The sequence below is a fragment of the Heterocephalus glaber genome, unplaced genomic scaffold (assembly GCF_053883595.1).
Source record: "Heterocephalus glaber isolate CG9 unplaced genomic scaffold, H.glaber_assembly_v1.0 deba00001564, whole genome shotgun sequence".
Lineage (NCBI taxonomy): Eukaryota > Metazoa > Chordata > Mammalia > Rodentia > Bathyergidae > Heterocephalus > Heterocephalus glaber.
The window spans coordinates 21,515,148-21,542,800 of NW_028258351.1; the positions used below are offsets into that span (position 1 = coordinate 21,515,148).

At 46.1% G+C, this 27,653-nt stretch overlaps 1 protein-coding gene across 6 annotated transcripts in view; it reads right to left on the reverse strand.

Annotated features, from left to right (window-relative positions):
- The window catches only part of Gas7 (growth arrest specific 7), a 228,466-nt gene that overhangs the window by 149,369 nt on the left and 51,444 nt on the right, over positions 1-27,653 (reverse strand). Inside the window, exon 1 of one of the 6 annotated variants that reach the window (XM_087191827.1) lies at positions 7,071-7,119. The exons of 2 other annotated variants lie outside the window; for them this stretch is intronic. The gene's annotated coding sequence lies outside the window, so the exon portion shown is untranslated. Of the gene's footprint in view, positions 1-3,395; positions 3,906-7,070; positions 7,120-27,653 lie in introns of those variants that run through there. 3 more of the 6 variants (XM_087191830.1, XM_021238515.2, XM_087191829.1) reach the window with 3 other exon arrangements.

Below are 27,653 nucleotides of genomic sequence, written 5' to 3' on the forward strand. Positions count from 1 at the left end.
CTTCTCTAAGCCCTGTGTCTTCCTCCTGTTGTGAAACAAGACCTGGATTTGATGCTCTGCCCCTGGGAATGCAGCCTATGAGTCACTGGCAAGTGCAGGGGGAGGAGGGGACACACCCACCCAACACTGCCCTTGTTTACCAAACAGCACTTGCTCCAGTAGCCCAGTGCAGAGCTGCATGCATTCCTCCTCTGCCTCCTCCTCCAAGCTGGAGCTCCAGAACAGGCTCCACATGGCCTGGCCAGGTATCCACCAGCAGCGCTTAGGTCACAGCTTTGCCTGCAGCTGGCTGCCATCCAAACCTCTCTCTAGTGAAAAGTTTAAACATGGTCGTGGTGTAAGTGATCTTTCTACTGCTCTGGGATGGCTGTGGCAGAAGCTAGCTTCCTACCCCTGCACTAGAAATGCTGAAAGGGAAGAGTGAATGAATTGAGCTTTTTTTGGCAGTGCTGGGGTTGAAGCCAAGGCCTGGCCTATGCTAGGCAAGTGCTTTACCACTAAGTTACATCCCCAGACCTTTTTTAATTTTTATTTTGAGACAAAGTCCCGGTAAGTTGTCTAGGCTGGTCTCAAACTCGTGATACTCCTGTCTCAGCCTCCTAATTAGCTGAGTTCACAGGCAATTATGCTCCTTAATCCCCCCCAGACAGCATATTTTTTTGTGGGGGTTAGGAGAGACACCCAATACAACAGATGAAGCACTCTATACAACAGGCAAGAGACCCATCGCCACCAGGGCATAGCTACTTACAGCAATGCAAATACATCCACACACAACACTTCAATGTGAGTAGGACCCTGAATCTCCATGGCCGTGTGAGATCAGTCACCCTACGTATACCACAGAAACAGCAATGCTCTCCCATCTGGGGCTTCTTGGTCCTCAGTGTGGCAATCCTTGGATTCCTTTGCTCAGGCCACCTAGTTACACTCTCACCAACCTAACACACCCCAAACCGGTGAGCGACATTAGTCAATTTCCTCCCAGACTCACTGGACTCTGCATCAGCCTCTATCTCTCACCTTAGGGCATAAAATGGGGACACTGTAGGGCAGGACTCTCTTCCTTCCTGCTGCGTCTGAGCAATACTGAAGCTTATTAGTCCAGCTCCTTAGCACCTACATAGAGGACCAAGAATGGAAAAGGAGGAGGTTGAAATGCATCTAGTCCTTTCCTTGTCAGGAGTTCTAAAGGCTCTAGAAGAAGAAATGGAAACTTTTGGCTAAAAGGACTTGACAGAGTTTTTCAGATTTAAAGGAGAGTTGAAATGAGTAATGTATATGGTTCCTTTCAACCTTGATTTTTTGCAGTTGATTTCATTATATTTCTAGCCTACCCTGAAACTCTGTGTCCCACCTAGCACACATGATCAAAACCTTATGCCAGATACTCTAAAGATGGTCTGTATCTGTCTGCCTTGGTTTCCTCATCTCTCTCCCTTCCTAATATTTGCATGGATACCAGCACAAGCTCCCTTTCTCTCTCTCTCTCTCTCTCTCTCTCTCTCTCTCTCTCTCTCTCTCTGTCTCTCTCTCTCTCTCTCTCTCTCTCTCTCTCTCTGTCTCTCTCTCTCTCTCTCTCTCTCTCTCTCACACACACACACACACACACTGAACACCACTTCCGGTGGGCCTTTCCTCAGCCTTCGTTCCTACTGGTCTCCCTGGTTCTGCCTTCACTCTTCAAGGTTTTTTCTTCTACTTCTGTGACACTGACCTAAGAGCTGAACCAGGTAAACATCAAGGATTCCACTGTCTTCATAGCTCACCAGTTACCATTTTCCTTCCTCTGGAATAAACCAACTCTGACTTTTCTTTGGATAGCACTCTTGCTTCTTTCTCAGTTCTAGGACCGAGGATCAAGCTGACCCTACCTCCCAACCATGGCATCTCAAGCTCCATTTGAAATGTGCCAAGTGAGTTTCCTGTTTTCTTTAGTCTTTTTCCCTTTCTCTTTTTTTCTTTTCTCTTTTTTTCTCTTTTCTCTCTCTCCTTCCTTCCTTCTTTCCTTCCTTTCAAATTACTGGTAGTTTTTAGAATCTTTGTAAATATGTTTCTAATCTAAAAGCCAAGAAATGAAAACCTCTGAGATGCCATCTTTGGCTCTTCTATTAGTCATTTATTGCTACATAGCAAATTAGCCCAAACCCTAGTGGCTTAACAAGTCCTTTCCACCTCAGCTTCTGGGACCAGGTGTCTAGGCAGCTTTCCCAGACATGGATCCTTACTCAGGTCTCTCAAGATGGCAGCCAGGACCACAGCCCCTCAAGGCTCCACAGGAGGAGAATCTGCTTCCAAGCCCATTCAGGTGGCTGCTCACAGATCTCAGGTCCTTGGTGGCTACTAAAACACTAGTTTTTGCCTCATGAAGGTCGCTCGGGACAGCTCATAAGACGGCAGCTGGTTTTCCTCAGAACCATCAGGCAAGAAGGCAAGGGAGAAGGAAAAAGGGCTTTTTTTTGAAATGGTGATCTCACTATGTTGCCTACTCTTGAACACAAATGATCTTTCTGCTTCAGCATCCAGAGTAGGTAAGCTACAGGCATACAGTACAGTATCATGGCCAGCTCAAAAAAAAAATGGGTGGGGGTGTTTTGAAATGGGGTCTCACTATATTTCCCAGGCTGGTCTAGAACTCCTGAGCTCAAGTAGTCCTCCTGCCTCAGCCTCTTAAGTAGCTAAACTACCAGCATGCACCACTGAACCTGGCTCAAGGGCCAAAATTCTCAAAAGTGACATCTCACCACTTCTGTGGTTATAAATAAATCACCAACTCCTGCCCACAAAGGACCTACCAGGGCTGGGGGTGTGCCTAGCATGAAGGAGCCAAGAATCATTGAGAGCCATTTTTGAGGGTACCTACCACATTTCTAGAAGAAGCCAAGCCTATAGACATACATACCTGCGGTTCTTCACTTATGAGGGTCAGTAAATGCCTTTGCCCACACTAGTTTGGGTTTGTTTCCTTTCATATTTGTTTTGTTTTGTTGGTGTTTCTTCGGTACTGGGGATTGAACCCAGGGCCTTTGCATTGAGCTCCATTCTCTGCCTTTTATATATATATATATATATATATATATATATATATATATATTTTTTTTTTTTTTTTTTTTTTTTTTTTTGGTTTTGTTTTTGGTACCGGGGATTGAACTCGGGACCTTGTGCTTGCAAGGCAGGCAGCAGCACCACTGAGCTAAATCCCCGGTCCTTTATATATTTTAAGACAGGGTCTCCCTAAGTTACTAAATTGCCTAGACTAGTCCTGCCTCAGCCTCCCAGACTGTTGGGACTACAGGGGTGTCAGCCACCTAGCTACTCCACACATTTTTTTTGTTGTTGCTGAGCCATTTTGACTTGAGTTGCTACCATTTAAAACCAAGGGCCAGTAGACTTACCGTAACTCCTCCTTGTTCCAGTCAGCACTGACTCTTCCAGACACTCCCACACATTTCTTGAGATGTTTTAGCCCTTGACTTCATGAGTTTTGGCAACTGAATAAGATACAAGCCGATCTTATAACTGAGTTCCAAGTTTTTCAATATCCTTATTGTTCTAGCCTTGTCCCTGACCAGACTGCATGCTCAAGGGACTTTAACCTCTGGACTACATTCTTTAAAATTTTCTAAGGGACCTGGCAGAATCATCTGAGCATCCTCCTCACCAGGTCTGAATGCTCCCTTCCTTCATGATCTCATGTATACAGTAGACCAGATGTCCCAAGAAGCTCCGGACCTTGCTTCTGTGGTCATCTCAGGATGTGTGAAGTTTTATAGAACAGCTTGGTGGGCAAACTACTGCTGCTAATTGATAGCACATTTCTTTGGTGGGACTACGTAAGATTGAGCAGCTAGAATGGCCTTGGCATGCTGACTTCAAGTAACTCAATTTGTTTATTAGGCAAGAGGTCACATTAGGCACAAGCCTTGCCTCCGCCCCATCTTGGCCACCTACTTCCCATGGCTGACCCCTTGACCTGGTATTTTAAACCAGTGCTTCTCATGCTTGAGTGAACATCAGAATCACCAGAGGAGCTTTCAAAAAAAATAGAATACTTAAGATCCATCCCACAACAATCACAACCGAAATACCTAGTCCCTGGTTTATTTTGTTTTATTGTGTGTTTTTTTGTTTGTTTTCAAGTTCCCCCAGGCAATTCTAACATTGAGAAGACCTGCTTTAAATGGACAATCAAAAATCTGAAGTAGACATTCAACACGGGCTACTCTGCCCTAAATGTAAGTAAGTGGGCAAACAACAAGGCATATCCTGGACATTATGTTAGGAAGTGGGTGTTCCTCCTATGTTTGTCATTGAAGAAGAGCTATGAAGTCTGGCTACTCAAAGTGGGGTTCAGGGTTCAGCAGCACCACTTGAGAGCTGGCTGGAAATGCAGACTGTTTTTTAACTATTCCCCAGGTGATTCATTCGTGTATTCAAGTTTGAGAAGCACAGTTCAAGCCATCTAGTAATTATAGTTACCCAGTGGGTTTGTTTTCCATTTTTCAAAACAATCATTTCATGTGATACCTTTGCCTAATAGCTCACTTAGAAAGACAGGAACAATCCAACAGTACCTGCCTATCAACCCACCACCCAAATGCCATGCTGCCTACTTAAGAGCCCACACTCACAGCATTCTCTTCCATCACAATTGCTGAAGTGGCCTCCTCCCACCTAAGGTGACCTACCAGGGTTTGGGATGTGCCTGGCATGCATGAGGCCCTCAGTGCCATCCCTAGTGCCACAAAACAAAATAAAAATCAAACAAACAAAGCAACCTATCTGCTTTCAACCTAACGGTATATAACACCTATTTAAAAAAAAATGATAGAACCTAAAATGTACCAATAAACTTAATGGAAAAAATATAAAATAAATAAAATAAAATTTAAAAATGATAGAAATAAATATGTCCTTGAATCCCAGTCTTCCAGATTCTGTCTCATTCCTTTGTTGTTCCTCACAGCAAAAAGAAGTTCACCAAATGTATCACAACTAGTCGTGGCATCTACTTTCTTACCTCTGAATTTCTCCTACACACTCCACTGAACCTATTCTCCGCCATGACTTGATGAGTGGCCTCCACGTTGTCACCAACTCCAAGGACACTTGTCTCTTCTATAGTCCTTGACCAACCACTAGCATTCAACATTCCTTCATGATGGAAATCAGGACTTCTCTTGTCTCCTGGGGCATCTTGTGTTTTCTCAAGTAGTTTCCTCTCTGGATCTTACTCCTGGGCTTAATCTGAAGTGACAGCGCCCCTGGGCCCTCCTCTCCTTTTCTATCTACTCACACTCTTTGGTGATCTGACCCTGACTCACAGCTTTGTACATCTTCTATTCCCTAGTCCTGACCTTTCCAAGCTCTCTAGACCCATGGCCACCTGGTTTCTTCTCCTGTCTACATGAATGCTCAGGAGGAATCTAACAAATCTAACAAAGAACTTGTTTTCCTTACTTCCCAAAACAAAACCTGCTCTCCACACCACAATTTAATAAATATCCATCTTGTTTCTTAAGCCTCAAATTTAGGATCAGCAAGTTTTCCTACCTTTCACATCCAATTCTCTGAACTCCAGTCACTTCTATCTCTGAAACTCATCCAGAATCCATCCACATTTCTCCTCTCAAGTGCTGCCATCCCATTACAAGGGCATCATCAACATTCCTCTATATTATTTTGATAACCTCCTGATTCTACTTTTCATCCTCCATGATTCATTCTCAACATGGTAGCCAGAGTAAACTTATAAAACATTAATCTGAGAGTCAGGCGCAGTGGTATACACTTACAGTCCAACTACTTGGAGAGGCTGAGGCAGGAGAATGGCTTGAGCCCAGAAGGTTTGAGGCCAGCTTGGGCATCACAGTGAGACTCCATTTTCCCCATCCCACTCCCACTCAGACTGAACAAAAAAAACAAAACTCATATCAATCTTCTAGCTAAAATCATCCAAAGACTTTGTACTACTCATAGAAAAAAAAATTCAAAGTATTTATACCTCACAAAGCAATGAAGTCTACATCGAACTCATATTGTGCTATTTTAACCTCTCCCGCTCCAGCCACCCTGACCTTCTAGCTCTGTGCTATCTGAGGCAGATGCTAGGCACGTGCAACTACTTAAAAGTTAAAATTAATTCAAACTCAAATAAAATGTAAAATGTCAGTTGTTTTTTTTTTTATTTTGCTAGCCCCATTGCAAGTGCTCAATAGCTACATAAGGCCAGAGGCTACATGTTGGCCCATGCACATACAGAACATTCTCATCAGTTCAAAAGTCCTCTTAGTATTGTGCCTGCCTTGCAAGCACAAGGTCCTAAGTTCGATCCCCAGTACCAAAAAAAAAAAAAAAAAGTCCTCTTGGACCTTGCCTCTCGAGTTGTTCCTTGGATAAAGCAAGTTCAATGCTACCTTATGCATTTGTACCTGCTAGCATCTCTGCCTGGAATGCTGTCCCCTGCCTCTTCCCATGGCCACCTCCTCCCTGGCATCCAGTCATCTGCTTAAATGTCACCTGCTCAGAGAGGCCTTTCCTAAACACTCACTCTAAAGAAGCCATCCAGTCACTCCCAATCCCAAAGGCATGTGTAACTCTCCAGAGCACTTATACCAGCTAATGCTTTCCTTATTTATTTGTGTTTATTCGCTTATTGCCTAACTCTGCCACGCCATGCCACCCCACCCCAAAGCATACTTAGGAGATTTGAGAACTTGATCTTACTCACCACTGCATTACAGCTCCTCGACCTGTGCCCGAGGAGCAAGCTGCCTGACACACTCTGCTCCTTGTATTAATGGATTTTTAGACCCGTGTCCTGTTTGTATTTCCTCTTGAATCTCTCGCAGCTATTAACCATTTTCTCACTGTTCCTGCCACCACCCAGGGTAGGCCTCCATTCACTCCACCACAAGAGTGCTACATAAAGAACACTACTCCTGCTCTCTAGTCACCTGTGCAAATACTAGCACATTACTCCTGTTAACATTCATCTTGTCAGATCAGTTCTCCATCTCTAGACCTTCTGTCCCAAATGGCCTCCATGTCTCCCAAGGTGGCACACTTACCTCGGTGCTGCTGGTAAGACCTTTCCCTCTGCTTGAGACACTTGACCTACTTCTCTCTTGGGGAAGCCACACCTCCTCTGGCCTTCCAGGTGTGGCTTGGGTGGCAGCTTCTCTGGAAACAATGGCCCCTCCTTGGATCCTCCCAGCACTTCCTGCCTGCAGCCTGGCTTTCACACTCACTAACCTCCCACATGCAGGTACACAGATCATCCATGAGAGCACTCTTAAGAGCAACAGTTCTCTGAACTCCACTCCTGAATGAATTTGCTGAGGATCAGAATCACAAGAACACACAGGTCCAGGCTCACTGAAATAAGAGATGCGTTTCCACGTTTCTCATGTTCTCTAGGTGATTCTGATTCTCAGCAAATTTGAGACCCGCTGTTTTAGAACATCAATCCTTCAATATGAGTGGCCAACTTCTTCCCAGGTCCACTAACCCAGAACCAGGGAGTGACTGATTTGGTTAATAACTTTCTCTTGCATGAACTTGCTCTTCTTCAATTATTGAAAAGTACTCTCTGTGATGGGCTGACAAAATGGACCCCTAAACATATTCACATCTTAATAACCAGAACCTACAAATGTTACCTTATATGGCAAAAGGGACTTTCATGAGGTGTATTAAATCAGGGGTTCTGATATGAGGAGTTATGCTGGATCATCAGGTAGGTCCTAAATGCAATCACAAGGAAGACAAAAGGGCAATGGTGGTACGCATATGTAATCCCATCTACTCAGGAAGCTCAGGCAGGTAGATCACAAGTTCAAGCCCAGTATGGGCAACTTAGTGAGATCCTGTCTCAAAATAAAAAACAAAAAGGGCTGGGGTTTAGATCTCAGGTGTCCTCAAAATTCTCATGCATGGGGCAGTCCTCATGGGGGCACTGTGCTCCCTGGTGGATTCCACTGCTGAGTTGGGCAGTTGCATGTGCTATTAGGAGGTGGGGCATGGCCAGAAGAGGTAGGTCGCTAGGGGTGTGACCTGGAAGGGTGCATCTCCCTCCTCAGCCCCTCCCCTTGCTCTACGCTTTCTGGCCACCAGGAGTGAGCAGCTTTTCCTCCACAGCAGGCCCTTCCATCCTGTTGCTTCTGTGTGTGAGCCAGCAGATCATGGATTGTAATTTCCGAAACTGTGAGACAAAATAAACTTCTCCTCCTATAAGTCGCAGATGTCGACTATTGTTTCAGTGACAAAGAAAGTGACTAACACACCTGGGTTCAATCCCTAGAACTTGGGAGGTGGGGGGCGGGTGTCAAAGTGAGAAGAAGCCAATATGAGATGGGAAATGAGGAGAAAAGGCAACATGACGGAGAGCCATGAGCCATGTAGGCAAAGATGGAAGAGGAAAGGAACAGTATTCTCCCAGGGCCTGCAGTCAGTCAGACCCACACTTTGACTCTTTGGCCTCATAAGATTTATTTCAGACTTCAGATCTTTGGAACTCTGAGTAAAGAAATGCATTGCTTTAGTTGCTAAGTTGGTGGCCTTTGTTACAGCAACAGTAGGAAGCTAATACACTTCTCCCATTGCCTAACATTACAAGGTAAATTTCTATGTACTCGAGGATCATGATTTATACTGAAGTCATACATATGTATTTAACTCAGGTATTACAGATCAGCACTGAATGCTCTTTTGGACAGAGCTAATCTGCCTGGTCACAGTGTCTGCAATGCCTAGCTCAGTGCCTACCACATATATACCACAGGATATCAAAGTTCCTCAAGGGAAGCCTACATTCCAAGTTGGAATCTGGGATCCTCCTTGGGCCTAGCAGCCTCATCCCAACTGTATTTACGGTAGGGGAAAATATATGGGTTTCCAAATGAGACAGGTGACTGAGCTTGGACACCCTAAGGAAGAATCACTGCTGTACCTTGACTTAAAGAAGCCCAGGCCAGACATATTCTGCTTCTGAGACTCTTATCCTTATTCCCATCCTAAAAAAGCACAGCTCAGAACCACATGGTCCAACATAGTCCAGGCACATATGGCTGTTTAAATATAAATTAATTCAAATTAAATTAAACTAAAGACCTAGTCACTCTAGCCACATCCCAAATGCTTCTCAGGCCTCTGTGTTGGGCAGCAGCAGTGCAGAATGTTTCCCTCTTTGTAGAAAGTTTTACTGGACTATGCCAGTTTGGGACATCTCTGGAGAATATCTCAGGGGAAGAGAAATGCTGCTCCCACACCCAGTTCCACCTTGGAATTCACCTTGGGTCCTAAGATGTACAGCTAGGAGTGGTACCCAGACCCATGTGGCTTTTCACGGAAAAGACTGTATCTCTAGAGAAGAAGAACTGGGGTGGAGAGTGTAAAATTCGAGATAGGACCATGCAGAGATGAGATGGGCAGATAAAGCTTAGAAAGGAGGAAGTAGGAAAATATAAGGGGAGCCACAAGTAGGAAACATAGTGGTGTTATCAGCAGGAAAAAATTCAGATGTTGAAAAAGAGGCCTTCCTTGAGACCGAAAAGTGTGTCAAACAACCCACCAGCCTTCAAGCACACAGCCACCGAGCACACAGAAGGGAAGGGGGTCCCCTATCAGGTAAGACCCCATCCACTCACTCCCTTGTGGGAGACATTAATGGGGGGAGACATGGCAGACTTTTCCGAGCCACAATTTTAAAATCGGAAAACACACTAAGTTGGTAAAGCTGTGGAGAAACAGACATCCCCACCTGCTGCTGGTGGAAGAGTACACTAAACCTGTCTCATTGAAGGCAATCAGGCCGTTGCCACCAAAATTACATACACAGAGTCCTGCATCCAGCCATTCAGCCCCAGGAATTTACCCTTCAGAGATACCCACCCGCAGGTGGATATCCATGAATCTATCTACAGGGTTACCCTCAGCAGCAACAGGCAGAGGTAATGGGAAAAGATTAGAAGCAACCTATGTGCCATTGGTGAAATAAGTCAAGAAGGCATTAAACGGGAGGACTTTATTAACTAAACTCCAAGATATATTATACAATTTAAAAACAGCAGTGCAGTGGTTGGGCTGGGGGTGTGGCTTGGTGGTACAGTGCTTGCCTAGCATGCTCCAGACTCTGGGTTCCATCCCCAGCATTACAAATAAATAAAAACAGCAGCAGAAGCAACGTGCAGAAGTATAGGGGGAGCGCCAATATTAAGGACATTAATGCTTGAGCTAAGGGAAATAAAAGGATACACATATTTGTAAATCCCTGCATTGTTTCTGGAAGCAGCCACAATAAAGTGGTGACTTGTTTGTCTCTAGGGAAGAGAAGAGACAGAGGAAGGATAAGGCTGGGAGGGTGGCCAACTTTTCATCCTAAGTTCTGCGGTACCTTTCAAATATCAAGCCTGAGCATATATTACCTATTCATTAAGTATAAAATTAACCAAAAAAAAAAAAAGATAAAGGTAAGCCCCAGCTTAGGCTGATCTCCCCAATGATTTTTGGCTTTACCATGGTGTATGATATGCATTCTAAACAAACCATACTTGGAACTTTGAGTTTTGATCTTTTTCTGGACTAAGTGATACACAGTACGATCCTCTATCTCATTCTAGGCAGCAGCAGCAGAAGCAAGACCCAGCTCCCAGTTACCCTGCAATCACAAAGGGAAACTGAAACTAGGGTGTGCTGAGCTGCTCAGGTAGAATGCTTGGTAGGCCACGTACAGTAAATGCATTTTTGACAAAATGATATTTTCAACTTATGATGGGGTGTATCAAGATGTAATCCCATCTTATGTGCAGAAACATTTGTATACTTCTCTGTTGTATGTTGAACCAAAAGTTTATAATACATCCTAAACACTTCTCTCCACTGACGCTACAATCTTAGCACCTGTCAGGGGCACACCTGCCCTCAGCTTCAAGGGTGCCATGGGTACAGAGCTCCATTTCTCTGCGTAGGGTGTGTCTTTCCTTGCCACTGGGGTATCTAATAGGAAGTCCCAGACTGTAATTCAACTTTGGAAATAAGGGTCCTACATCTGATTCAGGTGGATACCCCAGAGGTCCCTTGAAGGCAAAGCATACACCACCACCACTGAATGATCCCCCGCCAGCTTCTCACTCCAGGGAAGAAAATGAAAGCAAGTCTCATGGCTGCCTTCTGATAGTAACTATGGGCACCAGCCTGCACTGGGGCTGCCTCCAATATGCCACCCCATGACACCATAGCAACAAAGGTAATATTATTGTTCTAAAGAGAAAAACCACACACACACACACACACACACACACACACTGTCACGTGATAGCTTTCAAAGCCACAGAGATAGATTTTTCTACACCCTACAACTGCTTGTCACTTCCTGACACAAGGCATCTTCAACAGGAAGTCACAGGCTCGGGGCAATTCCCTCTTCACGCCAGTACAAGATGTGTGCCCCTTGCAGGAAACTGGCACGGAACTGAGTCCTCAGCAAACCGGAAATGGGGGCTGTCTCTTTGCTAGGCCTCTTTCCTTAAGGGCAGGGAGACCAGCCGGCCTGAGCCAGCAGTCGGCCAGAAAGGCTTGGGGGCAAAGCTGCAAGCTGTCCCCTGTCGGTGTGGCTTTCTGGATGGCTGCCTTCTCTGCGCCAGACCAAGCTGGGCACCAGGGTTTTGGTGGTTGCAACAATGAGCCACACATTAATCTCCAGGCCTAAATGTGGAAAGCATTAACCCAAATAAAAAGACATAAATCAGGAGAGGAGTTCATGGCATGAAGGAAAACAGCTCTTCTTGTAGATTGAGAGCCGGGCTGTTGCACAACAGCTGAGTGAGTCACCAGCCAGAGGAGGGAAGGACCAAGGAGGGAGTCCCAGTGGGACTGATGGGTGTAGAGGAGGGTGGCATGGTGCAAAAACCCAGCTGTAGACTCCTAACAAAGCAACTTCATCAGTCTGAAAGAGGGTGGGAGGGGATAAAATGTCACCTCCCCCAACTCAGGAGTGTCTCAAAATCTCTTCTCCTCAGTCTGCCCAACAGCAAACTGGTCGCCTTTATAGCCACAGCTGCACCCCCGGAAGCTCACCTGTGGCTCCTCCTTAGCCATGTGCCAAGGGTTCTCTTGGAGTTCCCAACCCTTAGGTGCCCAGAGTAAGCACACAACTCTGGCCCCAGCATTTAACCTATTCTCAGGGCTATTTCATATCTTTTTCTTTCCTTCTTCCAAACACCCTGTCCTCCACACAAGCTGCTCCCAACAAAATGAACCCCTCAGCCTCTCTGTACCTTGTGCCTGCAGGGAACCTCGCACCTTCCTTCTCCACCATGAAAGATTCCAAACCTCTGCCTTCCAAGTCAGTTCCAAGTAAGGACCTGTTTCGAGCAGTGAGGCATAATATTCCTGCATGTGGAACCCCCAGACTGATCACTCAGCTGGAAGTAAAATAACAGGAGTCCTGAAACCTGGAGGCCCTGGAATTAGCTCAGCAACCTGCAAACTTTGGCAGGATCACTCACTTCTCTAGGTCATCTCTAATGAAACAAAATTGGGTTTAGAGACTAACTGGGTCCCTTAGACTCTGACAATGACCACCTGGAAGAAACAAATGAAACAGAGTAGCAGTCTCCTCTTATCCCTGGGGGATATGTCCCAAGATCCCCAAAGCATGCTTGAAACTGATATTACAGAACATTATATATACAGTCATCACTTGGAATCTGTGAGGGATTAGTTCCAGGATGGCCCTTGGATACCAAATCCCACAGGTGCTCAAATCCCTCTTAAAAAATGCTGCAGTATTTGCATATAACCTACGCACTTTAAATCATCTCTAGCTCACTTCCAATTCCTAATACAATGTCAGTACTGTGTAAAAAATTGCTATACTGTATTGTTAGGGAATAATGACAAGGAAAAAAAGTCTGTACATGCCCTAGATGGATTCCTTTTTTCCAAACATTTTTGGCTGCCTTGTGGGCCATTGTGAGGGCTCCCTCAGCTTTTGCTCTGCCAACCTTGGGAGCCATCAAGGGGCCATAATCAGAAGCATGATATGGCCAGACTCATCATTTAAGAACAAATTGGAGAGGGGGAGGAGGTGACCACAGTAACCGTTGGACATCAGGATGGTGGCCATGTTCTATCTGGGGTGAGTGAGGTGAGAAGTGGTGGGATTTTCTTCAAAATGTGTTTTGCAAAAAGAGCAATCTGCTTTTCCCACATACGTGATGGAAGAGAGAAAGAAGAGTCAACGTTTTTGAGGGTTTGGGGCAAGAAGCTGGAATCACTGATTTGTCACACTCTGAACTAAGGAGAGCAGCAGTGGCCCCAAGCTGGGGACGGAGCCCAAGCATAGAGTAGTTCTGAACAGGCTGTGTAGAAACATCAAGTACACAACTGCATATATGACTCAGGGGGCTGAGAATTTGGGTCTGCACTTTACCCTGAGGGTAACAAGAAGCACCACCCCTACTTCTCTCTGAGGGTGGAGGCAGCTGTGACCACCCCAGATTAAAACTTGTGAGTGGGGTCCCAGTTGCAAGGCCAGACAATAGAGTCTGAGTAAACAGGGATTTCACCTCAGCCCTCAATTGCTCAACAGGCATTCCTCCACTTCTCCCAGCCCACAGGGTGGGAACGGAGCTGTGGGGGCAGGATGGGAACTGGGAATGCAGTCAGACCACAGGCTCCAAAATCCCCGGGCAGGAACAGCTCCGCTCCCTACCTGTCAACCTCCAGGGCCTGCGCCTGTGGCTCAAGGCTCTGCTAGGGAGAGCTCTTTTGTCTCTGAGTGGTCATGAGGTACTGAAGCGACCCTGCTTCAATACCAAGGAGGCTATGAGGACAATGCAGGGCCCAGGCAGACAGCCAGACTACTCGGGCACCTCTCAGAGGAGGGAGATCTTCCCCTCTCCCTGGACACCAGCACAATATACCCCGTGCCCAGGGAGACTCCCAGGAATAGGTGGCACCACCTAAGTGCTATCCGGCACTTTCATGCCTTCATTCATTTGACAAATATTTACAAAGCACATATCAGGCACTGTTTCTAGGTATTTGGAGGGCTGGGGGTGCAGCTCAGTGATAGAGCACTTGCCTGGCATGTGTGAGGCACAAGGTTGCATCCTCAACATTGCCAAAAAATTTAAAAAAAAAAAAAGTATTTAGGACATGTCAGCAAACAAAACCAGAAGAAAAACTCTTTGCCGTCGAGGCACATGTGTTCCAGTGTGACACGGGAACGGGCTGGGAGACCAGACAATACATACAATAAATATGCCAATGATAAAGCATGTCAGAAGCGGATAGAAAAAGGTAAGGGAAATCAGAAGTTCAGGGTAGACTGGGAGGTGGCAGCAGTTTTAAATAGTTCAGAGACATTCCCATTGCATTCCAGGTCACAGGTGAAAATCTTTCTACCTCTTCTGTCCACTTCATTTATTTATTCCTTCATCTAACAGTTCCTGAGCGCTCACCAGGGGCCTGCCCTAGGTCGTCTCCATTCTCAGGAAGCTGACATTTTACTTAGGGAGACAGAGGTTAAGACAACTCATTACGGAAGGGTTATGAGCAAGCAAGAACTCCGTCTCGTGGGATTCCTGCAAACAGGCCAATCACAAGGAAACATGGAACGTGCCTGAAAAAAGAGCTGTGGGTCCCTTCCCCGAGTGTCTCTGATTCTTGGTCAAGGCTCCAGGTCTACCTTGGTCAAGTTCTCCTTCCCCTCAATACCACAGTGACCTGGGTTAGTGAAAACTGCCCTCTTCTCAGCTACCAGTGCCACAACACAGTGGTTTCTCTGCAAGCTGTCAGAACATCCTTACACCCTAACTGGGCACAGCCTTATCTTCCCCCATGGATTGCAGGCACTTGAGAGCAGACATAACATTGGCTGTGGAAGGTTGGGCACCACTGCTCTTCCTTCCCCTCTCACTACTGTGTCTCCCCTCAAATAGCTCTGTTAGACCCAGACAATTCTAAAACCACCAGTGGAAAGTCTGCTTTCAAAAGCATAGTGATGATTCTCAGGAGAGCTGCTTGAAAATCATCCTCCCAGCTTCACAGACAGGCAGCTGGGGTACAGGAAGGAGGAATGTAGAGAAAGGACAGCTGTGCATAGCTTCCCTGGCCCCTCCTCTGCTTCTCATCCTCTCTCCCACTTCCTCCCTTCACAACTGCTACATGAAAGCAAAGGCGTCTGCAACCCCAGACTGGGTGTGCAAATGAATTTATGACAAAAGTAACAGAGCTGAAGGGGCTGAGGGGAGTCCTCTATTTTCCCTTTATAAGATAGTGTTTCAGTCCATTTTGTGTTGCTATGACAAAATGCCCAAGGCTGGGTGATTTATAAAGGAAAGAGGTTTATATTAGCTCACGGTTCTAGAAATCCAAGAGCACAGGACCAATATCTGCTTAGCTTCTGGTGAGGGTCTCATGGAGGATGGCATCACACCACAGGAGCACATGGAAAAGGGATGAAAGATGCATGTATAAGAAGCCAAAACACCAAGTGCCTTCTAATCCACTCTCACAGTAACTAATCAGTCCCTTGGGACCCAAATCACTTCCATAAAACCTAATCCAGTCTCTCAAGAAAAATATTAATCCATTCATGATGGTGGAGCCCTCTCAACCTACCTTAATTATCTCCTACAGGTACCACCAACTCTCAGCACGGTTACATAGGGACCAAATTTCAACATCACTTTTGGTGGGGACAAACCATAGCAGATGGGGTAAGAAAGAATGTTGTAGGGACAGCAGCTAGTGGTTCAGAACTTGGGCTCTGGATCCAGGAATACTACATGCCCGTAATACCAGCCTCTTGGGAAGCTGAGGCAAGAGGATTACAAATTTGAGGCCAACTCAGGCAACACAGCAGCTTTTCTTTTCTTTTCTTTTTTTAACTCTGAAAAGAGATGGCCTGAATATAAACCCTGGCTCTGCTACTCACTGGCTTGATGACACTGGGGAAATTATTTCTGTGACTTGGTTTCTCCATATGTAAAATGGGTATGGTCTGTTGTGAGGATTAAACAAGCAAATAAATGTCAGGTATTTAAAAGAGTGTCTGGAAATAATAAATGCTAGATAAATGCTTCCTACTGTTACTAAATATTTCTGATTCAATAGATGTAATTTAACATATTTTATCCAATGAGATAAAATGCCCACTCACTGGTTTAGAAGCTATGGCAGTACAGGCACAGGGGGACTAAAGATCTAAGCTCAGACCACTGAGAGTGCTTCCTTGTTCCTCATCAGCCTCTCCTATGTCCAACCTCATTCCTCCCAGGCCAGCCTCAGAAGCCCAAAAGATTCCCAGGTACCACTAGCACCCGGCAAAGAGCTTGGTATCCCACCTGTGATGGTTCATCTTGATTGTCAACTTGATTGGATTGAGAAAATTGCCTGGCAAACTAATAAAGCACACCTCTGAGTGTGTCTGGAAGGGTGTTTCCAGGGACCTTTGGTATGTGGGACAGCAAATTGAGTGGGAGACCCACCTTGAATGCCAGCAGCACCACCCAATAGGGTGGAGCCATGATGGAACAAAAGTGGAAAAGAAAAGCGCACAGTCACCTGTTCTCCCTCTCCACTGTCCCATCACCGTGAGGTGAGCAGCTCTGTTTCACCATGTGCTTCCCACCAGGATCTTCTGCCTCATCGGAAGCCCAGAAGCAATGCTGCCAGCTGACTATGGACTACAACCTCTGAAACTCTTACCCAAATTATACCCTTCGTCCTGACAAGTTGCATCTTTCAGGTGTTTTGTTACCTAAAAATCCACTGAGACTAATTCTTAGAGGGAAGATTTGAGAGGTCCCATGGCTGACTACAGCTGGGTGGGTCCCTGTTGCAAAGCCTCCAAATGCATATGGTGACTGTGTCACCTCTTACTGAGGACATGGAGATATGACCCAGAAGCTGGTCATGCAACTGCCACACTCAAACAGCACCAGCCAAAGCCCCGCACTCAAAAAACAGCATCACACATAGCCCTTGGAGGTGGCAAGAGGGAAGGAGCAGAACGTCAGAGAACACAACTGATTCGTCCAATGTACGGTGCCCAGAATCCCCCAGAGGCTGCCTGTTCATCTGTAAACAGGGGTTGTACTGTCTGCATCACTCCTCCAAATCCATCCCATAGGGATGGCGTCTCTAAAACTCTTAAAATCTCAGAACCAGCCAGTTACTGTATTTTCATCCATCCTTTCCTCCCACTCATGTTTGCAAACAGTGCTTTCTTTTTCTTTAGAAAGGCAACCTCAGGGTCGGGTATGTGCCCTCTATGTTGCCGGGTCCTCAACATGCACTGGAGTCATCTGCTTCACACATCTGCTCAGAATCCTCACAGGGAGCACCGTGCAACAAAGACTGCTGAGCCCCACTCCAGGTTTCTTGAACCCGCAGGTTTGGGATGGGCCTGAGAATGTGCAGCTCCATCCAGCAAGGCCCCAGAAAATATTGGTGCTGTGGAGCCCGGGACCAAACCTTTTCACTATTGCATATTATTTATTCGGAATAGTGGGGTTTCATTTGGCATAGCTGTACATGCATATTACACCCTTTGATCATCCTCCACCATTACACTCACTCCTCCCCTGACCCTCTTCCCCTACTCTAAAAGTCTCAGGGACTACACTTTGAGAAGCCTAGCCTTGGAATCCAAAGGCTAACAAATGTATTACAGATCCCCAAAAATGACCTCAAGAAGAGTCAGGGAACAGTCAGTGCCCTTTCTTCACTTTTTTCTTCTTTTTGTGGTGCTGTGGATCGCACCCAGGGCTCCTGGCATGCTAGACATGGTTCTGCTGCTGAGACACTCCTCTAAGCCGCTTCTGCACCCCTTGCCTGGTTAAGGGCAGCTGGTGGGATCCTGCTGTTAACTGACTCTCAGCCTTTCCATCTCCTGCCTCAGACACAGGGAAGACTAAGGGCGGAGGATCCAGAACCTTGACCCACAATTTCTAGGCTCCACTGGGTTCTATTTATTGTTCCTCAGGGTTGCAGGAAAAGGCTCCAGGAGTCCCCAGGCTGCTGGGCAGCCTTCAGTCCCCAACCACTAGCTTCTTCCACCGCCTGCTTCCTCTCCATACTTGGGCTCCATTCTACCCTTCAAAGAGCAGAGAACAATCAGTGGCCAATCCCTGGAGTTATCAAAACTGGAGGCTGGAGTCCAAGGAACACAGGTAAGGGGAGGGGCGACTGCAGGGTCCCAGACCAACTGATGGAAGGACCAGCCCCTCCCTTCTAGGCAGAGGCTGGAGATGGTGGGCTTCCCTGGGGGCCTGGGCAGGCACACACACTGGACCCAGTGTCTGGCCACACAATGCACAAGAGGCCAGCAGGGCAGGCAGCCAGGGCCCACTCATGCCAGTACCATCTGGGAGCCCTTGCCAGGCCTCGGAGGGCAAGCTGAAGAAGCTGGACTCTGTCCTGGGGCACAGTTGGGCTCTATTCTTATCTCAAGGGGGATGTGTGACTCTCCTTCCCGTGAATGGGGGCCCCTGGCAAGGCGGAGGAGGAAACAGAGCCATCACTATGCCCGAGAGGGCTCCCCACACGGCTCCTGGCTCCAACCAGCCCCTCGTGGCAGGGCCTTGCACAGGCCTCCAACAAGGAAAGGCCAAGGTGAAGTCAGCCACAGAAACAGGCATCAGGGCCCAGTGCAGCCCTCCCCGACTCACCCTGCAAGACTTGGGCCAGCAAAGCCTTCCCAGAAGCTCACACACAGATGCTGGTGAGACCTAATGGGACAGGGTCCCAGGGGATAACATGGCCTCCACAACACAGTTCCTCACCACATACCAAAGGAGTGAGCCCACATACCCAGTGCATTTACACACACACACACACACACACGCACACACACACACATTGCCCTGCAGATACTGGCCTTCCGCCACATGGCTCCCACAGTACACCATCTTCATTTGGCAACAGATTTTACTGAGAGCTCTTTCTAGGCCTGAAAATGCCTGTCATAGCCAGCAAATGGGGCAACAGACACTCTGAAGGATTGTAACTCAGCACAACCATTCTAAAGAGCAATGGGACAACGTACATCAAAATGCACACCACTCATATGCACATACACAGTAGCACTCCCAGGAAATTAATCTCAGTGCAAAAAGATAGTGTCATAAGCAATGTCATCTTCAGTGATTTTAATAACAGCAGAAAAAAAAAAGAATGAGAAAGAAACAACCTTAGTGTCTAGCACTAGGGGATAATAAATAATACTTCATCCAAAATATGCATTAAAGTGGGGCATGGTGACCTGTAATCCCAGCACTCAGGAGGCGGAGGCAGGATTGCCATGAGTTCAAGGCCAGCTTGGGCTACATAGTGAGTTCAAGGCCAGCCTGAACTACATAGCAAGACCCTGTCTCAAAAACAACAACAAAAATGCATTAAAGCTGGGCACAGGGGCATGAGCCTTCAGTCTCAGCACTCAAGAGACTGCAGCTGCAGGACTGCTTCAGTCCATGAGTTCAAGATCAGCCTGGGCAACACAGCACAACCCCATTTTAAAATAATTAATTTCATAAAATCTACACTCTAATTGAATAGCAAGCACTGAAAGTACTGTAGATACATCTACTGATAGATATATGCTTACAGAATATTAAATTTAAGTTAGGCATAGTGGCACATGCCTGTAATCATAGCTACTTGGGAAGCTGAGGCAAGAGGATTCGAAGTTTGAAGTGAGTATGGGCAACTTAGCAAGCAAATCTCTATCTCAAAATAAAAAGGGCTAGGGATATAGCTCAGAGATAAGATTATGTCCAGATTCAATCTCTAGTATAACCGAAAAAAAAAAGACTGTTATAATATTTTAAATAACAGGCTGCACAATTGTACGTGTAATGTAATTACAAAGGGAGAAAAAAGGAGATCATTCTTTCTGTCCCAGCAGGATAAAAGAAGGGGAGTAAATGGAGACAGGGCAGTAGGGGCCAGGACTGGGAATGAGGCCACAGTGCGAAGAGGCCAGCTGAGGGTGGGAGCCCTCTCTGTAGGAATTTGACTAAGTCCTGTTCAGCCTTCTTCTGGATCAGCCTTAAAGGACTATGAAAACAGCTGAAAAATATTTAACCAGTAAACCTTTTAGAAGCCCCTCTACCCTGCTTTTTTTTTTTTTTTTTTTTTTTGGTACTGGGGATTAAACTTGGGTCCTTGCACTTGCAAGGCAGGTGGCGAAACCACTGAGCTAAACTCCCAGCCCAACCCTGCTTTATTTATTAACACTTCCCTTCCACCCTGTTCCCCCAACCCCACACACTCCCATCCTATCACAGCCTCTTCGTCTGCAGAGCCACTGAGAGCCAGACAAGACTGAGTCCACATGGGCTCTGCCCACAGTGGGTATGGCCATCGGTGGGTGGCCTGTTCTGCTGGGTCACTTGGCACCTATCACAAAGGGGCTCCTTGATCAGCAGAGGACCCACAGCAGGAGCTGGCTGACACAATTTGGGTCCCTGGTCATCAAAGTGCCAGCAGGGACTGACCCAGAGATTTAAGGAAGGACAAGGGTTTAATGGACTTTCTTTTATATTCATTCATTCATTTTTGAGATAGGACCTCACTATATAGGCCAGCCTAGCCTTAAACTTGTGATCCAACCGCCTCAGTGCTGGGATTACAGTGCTGCGATTACACCATGCCTGGCAAGTGGGCCTTTCTTGCAAAGGAGGAGCTGCTTCACCAACGGGAAAAAGGATTTGTTCCAGCTGGCTCCCTCCTCTGGAACTCCTTGGGCTCTCAGGGAAGAAACCCTTGAATAATGAATGGGTATGAGAAGAGGAAGAGAGAGAATTCACATTCTGAAGATTCTCCATCTGTGCACCCAAAGTCCCCAGAATTCAGGGAAACAAGAGCCTTCTTGTGGGAGGTAAGGAGCCAATTCTGGTGAGGGGCATAGGAAGAGAATATGCTCCAAAACCACCAGGCTGATTCTAGTTCCCAATGATAATAAAGCAGGTGGCCAGTTCTGGGTTCAAATCCTAGTTCTCAGCTCTACCACTTTGGTTGTGTGATCTCCCTTAGTCTTCCTGGGTTGCTGTTCCCTCGCCTGGAGACCCTGCAATGGTTGAAAGGACCCTAAAAATCAGTAAATAAGACCCTAAAAACCCAGGTGCAATTGCAGGCTGTGCTTTGGATTTCTGACCTTGGGCAATTCACTCGTGTGACCGGATTAACTTTCTTCTACATTTCTTCTACCAGCCCACAGGTGGGTTCTGGCCAGCACACCAGGTTGTTTGTGGTTGTTTTTTATTTGAATCAACTCACAACATTTCAAGACTGGAAGATTTTGGTTTTCGAACTGGGCATGTGTTCCTGATCACTGGCTAATACAACCTGCTTCTGATGGCACATAACTGCTCAGCTCTTAAGAGACCCGCTTGGCCCCTGACACTTGCATCCACAAGTCCCAGCTCAAGCTGGCTCCACCTTCTGTGGCGCTGCTCTGAACACTGGGATTAACTAAACACCAATTTGGGAGTCTCTGGGAGGAAGACAGCAGTGGCTCCATCAGCTTCTCCCTAGACCCCACGTGAGTTTACAGGGTAGGCAGCGGGGGATTCCCAGACATGGCCCTCTCACTTCTCCACAGCCTGAAGTGTGATGCTGCACTGACTGTGGCCAAGGAAGTGAGTCTGTATGCTGGGGCTGGTGGGCCAGGGGACGGGGGCATTTTTAAAAAATAGGCCTCATGGCCTGGAGGAGACGCAGGCTTGAGAAACTGCCTGGAATGCTCAGCTTTTCTTCACCCCAGAACTTCATCAACCACAGTCCCACCCAGTGATCCTGATTTCAGCTGTGTATTCATTAAGGAATAGACTCAGGCCAGAGCCAAGGCTGGATGACACAACTGCCTGTGAGATTTAAAGATATTTGGATTTTTAAATGACATTAACCTGAACCAGGAAAGTGCTGGACATGGTAGAAAATGACTCCTAAATCCAGGGCTCTGATTGGAAACCAACCCCAGTGTTGGTCACCCTGAACTCCCAGGCACGAGCAAGTTGCAAGCAGGCTGTGTGGACAAAAGAAAAGAGCTCTGAAGAAATCCTGTACCCTAAGCCTCTCCCTGCAGATGCTGATTAGACACCAGAACCCGGACAAAGATCTGAGTAAATTCCAGGACCACCTCTCGGGCCACATAAGCTCTCTGCACAGCTCAGGCAAACACTGAGTCAGATGTCTAAACATCTGGGGCTTAGCTAATCCTTTGCTCTGCAGCGGTCAGCTGGGTGGACTCCAAGGAGCTGCAAGGCCAGCAGGGGATGCGAGTCTAGTTTCCAGGGACCCTGGCCAGGTCTGGGAGCCAAGCTCTTGACCCTGCCCTGGGCTGGGTCCCGTAGTCACACAGAAGGCCCTGTGTGCACCTTCCCAGGCCACACCAGCAGTTCCGGGGCGGGTGTACCACCCATCCCACACAGGGGAGGCAGAGTCCATAGCGCTCCAGGATTCCATTCGGGAGTGGAGGTTTCAAGAGGAAACAATTCCCTAATCCCCTTCAAAAATCAAGGCCAAGAAATAATTTGTGGAGAGTCCACAGGAGACTGCTCCCTCTGACTAGCTGTCCCTGTACTGGCCTCCTGCTGAGGAGGAGATGGAGATGTGGACAGGAGGACACACAGTTTCTCATGCCCACAGACCTCCAGCTGGGTCTCCCACGTTTGATGCAATCAGCTCTGATTTTCAATCCCCAGCTCACTGAATTCCTGAGCAAGCTGAAGTGCCTCCCCCTATCACCTGTCAATGGACTGGAATATAAAACTCAGTGTCTCAAAACATGTATCTATTTGGCAACACTGTTCATTGCCTGTTTGCATTGTAAAGAAAAAGTCAAATGATCTTTTAATTTCAAACAAAATGATCTTATAACTTCAGGAAGGTTTGATGAGCTATTATCCCTGTGGGTCAGCAGACTGACCTGAGAGGTTCCTTCACCCTTTGATTTTAATAAATAACAGGCAAAAGAAGTCTTGACCAAAATGTTAACATCACACTATGGAGAAAGGACAATCTTTTCAACAAACAATCCTGGGACCACAGGCATCTATCCACATGCAAAAGAGTGAGGCTGGAACCCTTCCTCACACCATTAACTCAAAATGGTTCGAAGGGCTAAAGGTGAGAGCTAAAACTATAATTAAACTTTTAAAAGAAAGCATAGGTGTAAATTTTCATGACCACAAATTAGGCAATAGTTTCTTAGATATGACAACAAAAACCAGGTGTGTGTCACAAACCAGAAATCTCAGTATTTGGGAAGCTGAAGGAGGCCAAAGCAAGGGGATTGCAAGTTTGGGGCCAGTCTGTGCTACAGAGTAGGACCCTGTCTCAAAAAAACCAAAACAATACAATAAAGTTGTTTTTTAAAAAAAATTTTAAACCATATGGTAATAAAAGCAAAAAATAAATGAATACAACACAGAGTGGGAGAAAAATTCTACAAATCATGTATATGATAAGAGACTTTTAACTATAATACATAAGTACTTACAGCTCAATAATAATGACATTTGTTATTTAACACAATTTTTAAAAATGGGCAAAGGCTCTGAATAGACCCTTCTCTGAAGAAGACAGGAATGGTCAATAATCACATGAAAAGATGGCCACACCATCAGTCTTCGAGGAAATGCGAATCAAAACCACAATGAGACACCACTTTGCACCTAAATAGCTATAATGAAAAACATAAGATAATAACAAATGTTGGCAAGGATATGGAGTTGGAACCCTCCTAGACTCCTGGTGGGAATATAAAACAGCACAGCATCTTCAGAAAATAATCTGGCAGTACCTTAAAAGGTTAAACACAGCCACTACTTGACCCATCTAGGCACACGTACAAGAGAATTAAAAACACATGTCCACACAAAAACATGCACACAAATGTATGGAACGGTATTATTCCTAAGAGTCAAAAGGAGAAATGACACAAATGCTCATCAACGGGTAAACAGATAAACATAATGTGATATATCCATAACAACGGAATGTTATTCAAAAATAAAAAGAAATGAAGTCTTGGGCTAGGGACTTGGTTCAGTGGTAAAGTGCTTGCCTAGCTATAATAGATAAACTTCGAAAACACTCTAAGTGAAAGAAGTTAGACACAAAAGGCCACATAATATATCATGCCATTTATATGAGCTATCCAAAGGCAAATCTAGAGAAACAGAAAGTAGATTCGTGGTTGCCAGGGACTGGGGTGAAGGGGGAAATGGGGAGTGCTTGCTAATGAGTACAGTTTCCTTTTGAAATGATAAAAAATAAAGTCCTAAAGTTAACTATGGTGATGGTACGCTAAAAAGCACTGAATTACTATTCTAAATGGATAGCTTGTATTGAATGTGAATAAATAATAAGACTGTTATTAAAAAATAAAAGGCATCTTGCTGAGTTTGCTGTTAATTTCACAGCCAAACCAGAGCCAGGACTAAACTCTGACACTCTCCCTCCCGACCCATCCAGGTGTCACACTTGCCTTCTGTACCACGGGCCTCTGGCCACAGCTACATCTAGGCCTATTAGAGCAGTGCTTGACTGCTCCCTGATTAACCTGTGATTGGTGAGTTTCACTTTCCCAGCTAAACTTTAAGATTCTGACCCCAGGGAGGGCCTGAAAATCACACCCAGCAGTGAGAGGCTGAGGTCTCCTTGTATCCCTGCACGCAGGAGTACACGCTCATGTGCTCACACTTCCTTCCTTCTTGCTCCTCTCATTCTCGAGTATCTAGCACCTGTAACTAAATACCACTGAGTTAGATCTGCCTCGGAGTCTCGGAGCAGGCATGGTAATGGCCACTGGCTCCCTCTGAGGAACATCACTTTCTTTTAAACCTGGTCCTGAATTCCTGATCTTCAACCCCACCCAACCCTACCTGCACTCGAAGTTCACTCTCATTCACTGTCTCAGTCTTAGGCCACACAGCCACCCCTGGGCTGTGACTGCAAATTGGTATCACATTCAAAGACCAACAGCCCAGGCAACAGAAAACTATTTTAAAAGAAATTTAATCTTTTTTCGTTTTTGTTGTTGTTGTTATTGTTATTGTTTTTGACAAGGTCTCGCTGTGTACTTCAGGCTAGTCTTGAACTCACTATGTAGACCAGGCTGGCCTCAAACTCAAGCAATCCTCCTGCCTCAGCCTCCAGAGTGCTGAGATTACAGCCTGGCAAGCAATTTAATCATTAACTGCAGCCTCTTTAAAGGGAGGGAGGGTTCATTCCTAACATATGGGAAAATTTTAAATCTTATCCTCTTCTTTCAGTCTGACTCACATACTTATCAGCTGCCCCAAAATCACTTCCTTCCCTTTCTGCAGAGACTTTAAAAGCCTCCCAAGCCCCTATGACAAGTCTTTCTCCCCTTTAAGCACCTTTCTCTAAAACATAGGTAGTTACTCATACACACACCCCCTTTAAGGTCATTCCTTCCTCTTCCTTTTAAAAAAATTTTGTATTTGGTTTTTAATTGACAAATTAAAATTTTACATATTGTAGGGGACGGTGGTGCATGCTTGTGATTCCAGCTATTTGGGAGGCTGAGGCAGGAGGACCACAAGTTCAAAGGACCTGGGGTGCTTGGTGTGGTGATGCACAACTATAATCTCAGTACTTGGGAGGCTAGGGCCAAAGGATCACCAAGAGTTGGAGGCCAGCCTGAAGCTACATAGTGAGTTCAAGGCCAGTCTGGAATACATAGCAAGATCCTGTCTCAAAAAAACAAAACAAAAAAGGCCTGGGGATGTAACTCTATGGTAGAGTGCCTTGGGGTTGGATCCCCAGTACCACATGTCTGTCTGTCTGTTCATCTATCTGTCTGAATGAATGATATTAAATTGTATGTATTTATCATGTACAACATGATGTTTTAAAATATGTGTATGTGTTGAATGACTCCACAGAGCTAGTTAACACTGGCACTGCCTCACATATTTACTATTTGTAGTGAGAGCACAGTTTACCTTCTTGGCAGTTTTCAATATGTACTACACTGTTATCAACTGCAGTCACTATGGTATCAGTATATCCTCTGAACTTATTCCTCCTAACTGAAATCTTGGCTAATGACTCCAAGACTCCCCACCCACCCCAGCCTCTTGTAACCACTATTCTACTTTCAGCTTCTATGAGTGCAACTATTTTAGACTCTACATGATGTGAGATTATTCAGTATTTGGGTTGGGGTGCCTGGCTTGCTTCATTTGCATACTGTCGTCCAGGTTCACCCGTGTTGTCACAAATGGCAGGATTTGTATATAGCGCATTCTCTTTATCCGTTCATGGACAGACACTTAGAGTGGTTCCATATCTTGGCTGTTGTGAATAATGCTCTGATAAACACGGGAGTGCAGGTGTCCCTCCCACAAAGGATTTCATTTTCTCTGGACATAATACTCAAGAGTGAGGCAGCCTCATCACACACAGGTCTGTTTTTAATTCTCTGAGGAGCTGCCACACCGTGTTCCCTGATGGCCATACTAGTTTGCATTCCCACCCCATGTGTGAGGGTCCCCATTCCCCACAAGCACCATCCTTTTCCCTCTTGTTCCTCAAACTACTCTGCAGACTGCACCAGTGTTGTCCCCCTTCCCGTTACTCAGACTGGTTCTTTTCCAAGAAGGCCAGGACTAAGCCAGCCACAGAGCTCACCTAATACAAGTGAGGGCCAAGAGGCACAGCTCTGAACCCCCCATCCGCTCTGCTGGCCTACATTTCCTTCAGCTTCCATTCTCACCACCTCAGCCCCTGTACTGGGGCTTGAAGCCAGGCCTTCATACTGAGCTACATTCCTGACCTTTTTATTTTTACTTTGAGACAGTGTCTCTTGCTAAGTTACTAACTTGCCTGGGTTGGGCTTGAATTTATGATCCTCCTGCCTCCCAGAGTGCTGAGATTACAGGCGTGTGCTACCACGCTTGGCTCTGATTTTACCTTTTAATACTAGTTATACACTTGCTTTCCCATCTGCAGGTAGTGAGAATAAGCTGAGCTGAGCAGGGCAGGCATGCTCCCTTCTTCTTTCTTGTCTACCCACAGCACAGGTTCCCATCTGGGCTTTGTGCCCACCGAGCACATGAGACATCCACGGGCCTCAGACCTGGGCTGGCTCTGCACCAGCCAAGTGGGTGTGTTCAATGCCAGCCAGGTGCCTGAACACAGGAAAAGAATGACATTTCTAGTTGAAGATCAAAGGCGGGAGCTCGAGTTGGCAGGACGAGTTAGCAAGAAACAGTAGGGGAAGGCTGGTGCTGTATGATTGGGGAGTGAGGAGATTTCTTCCTGGACAGAGTTGGGAGAGAGTTTATAAAAAGCCAGAGTATAAATTACCAAGTTGGCCTCACTGATGGTCAGAGAAGGGTTCAGACTGGAACTTCAAATAGCACAGAGCTATTTGAAGAGAACTAGACACTCTGAAATAAAGCAAATGCCTAGTAGGGCATGTTGGCACACACCTGTAATCCCAGCACTCTGCCAGCCTGGGCAATTTAGTGACTTAGCAAGAGACCTTGCCCCAAAAATAAAAGAATAAAAGGGCTGGGGATGTAGCTCAAAGAAAAAGACCTCAATATCACTCAATCCTCAGTATCGCTTTAAAAAGAGAAAGAAAAAAAGAAGAAAAGAAAATGCCT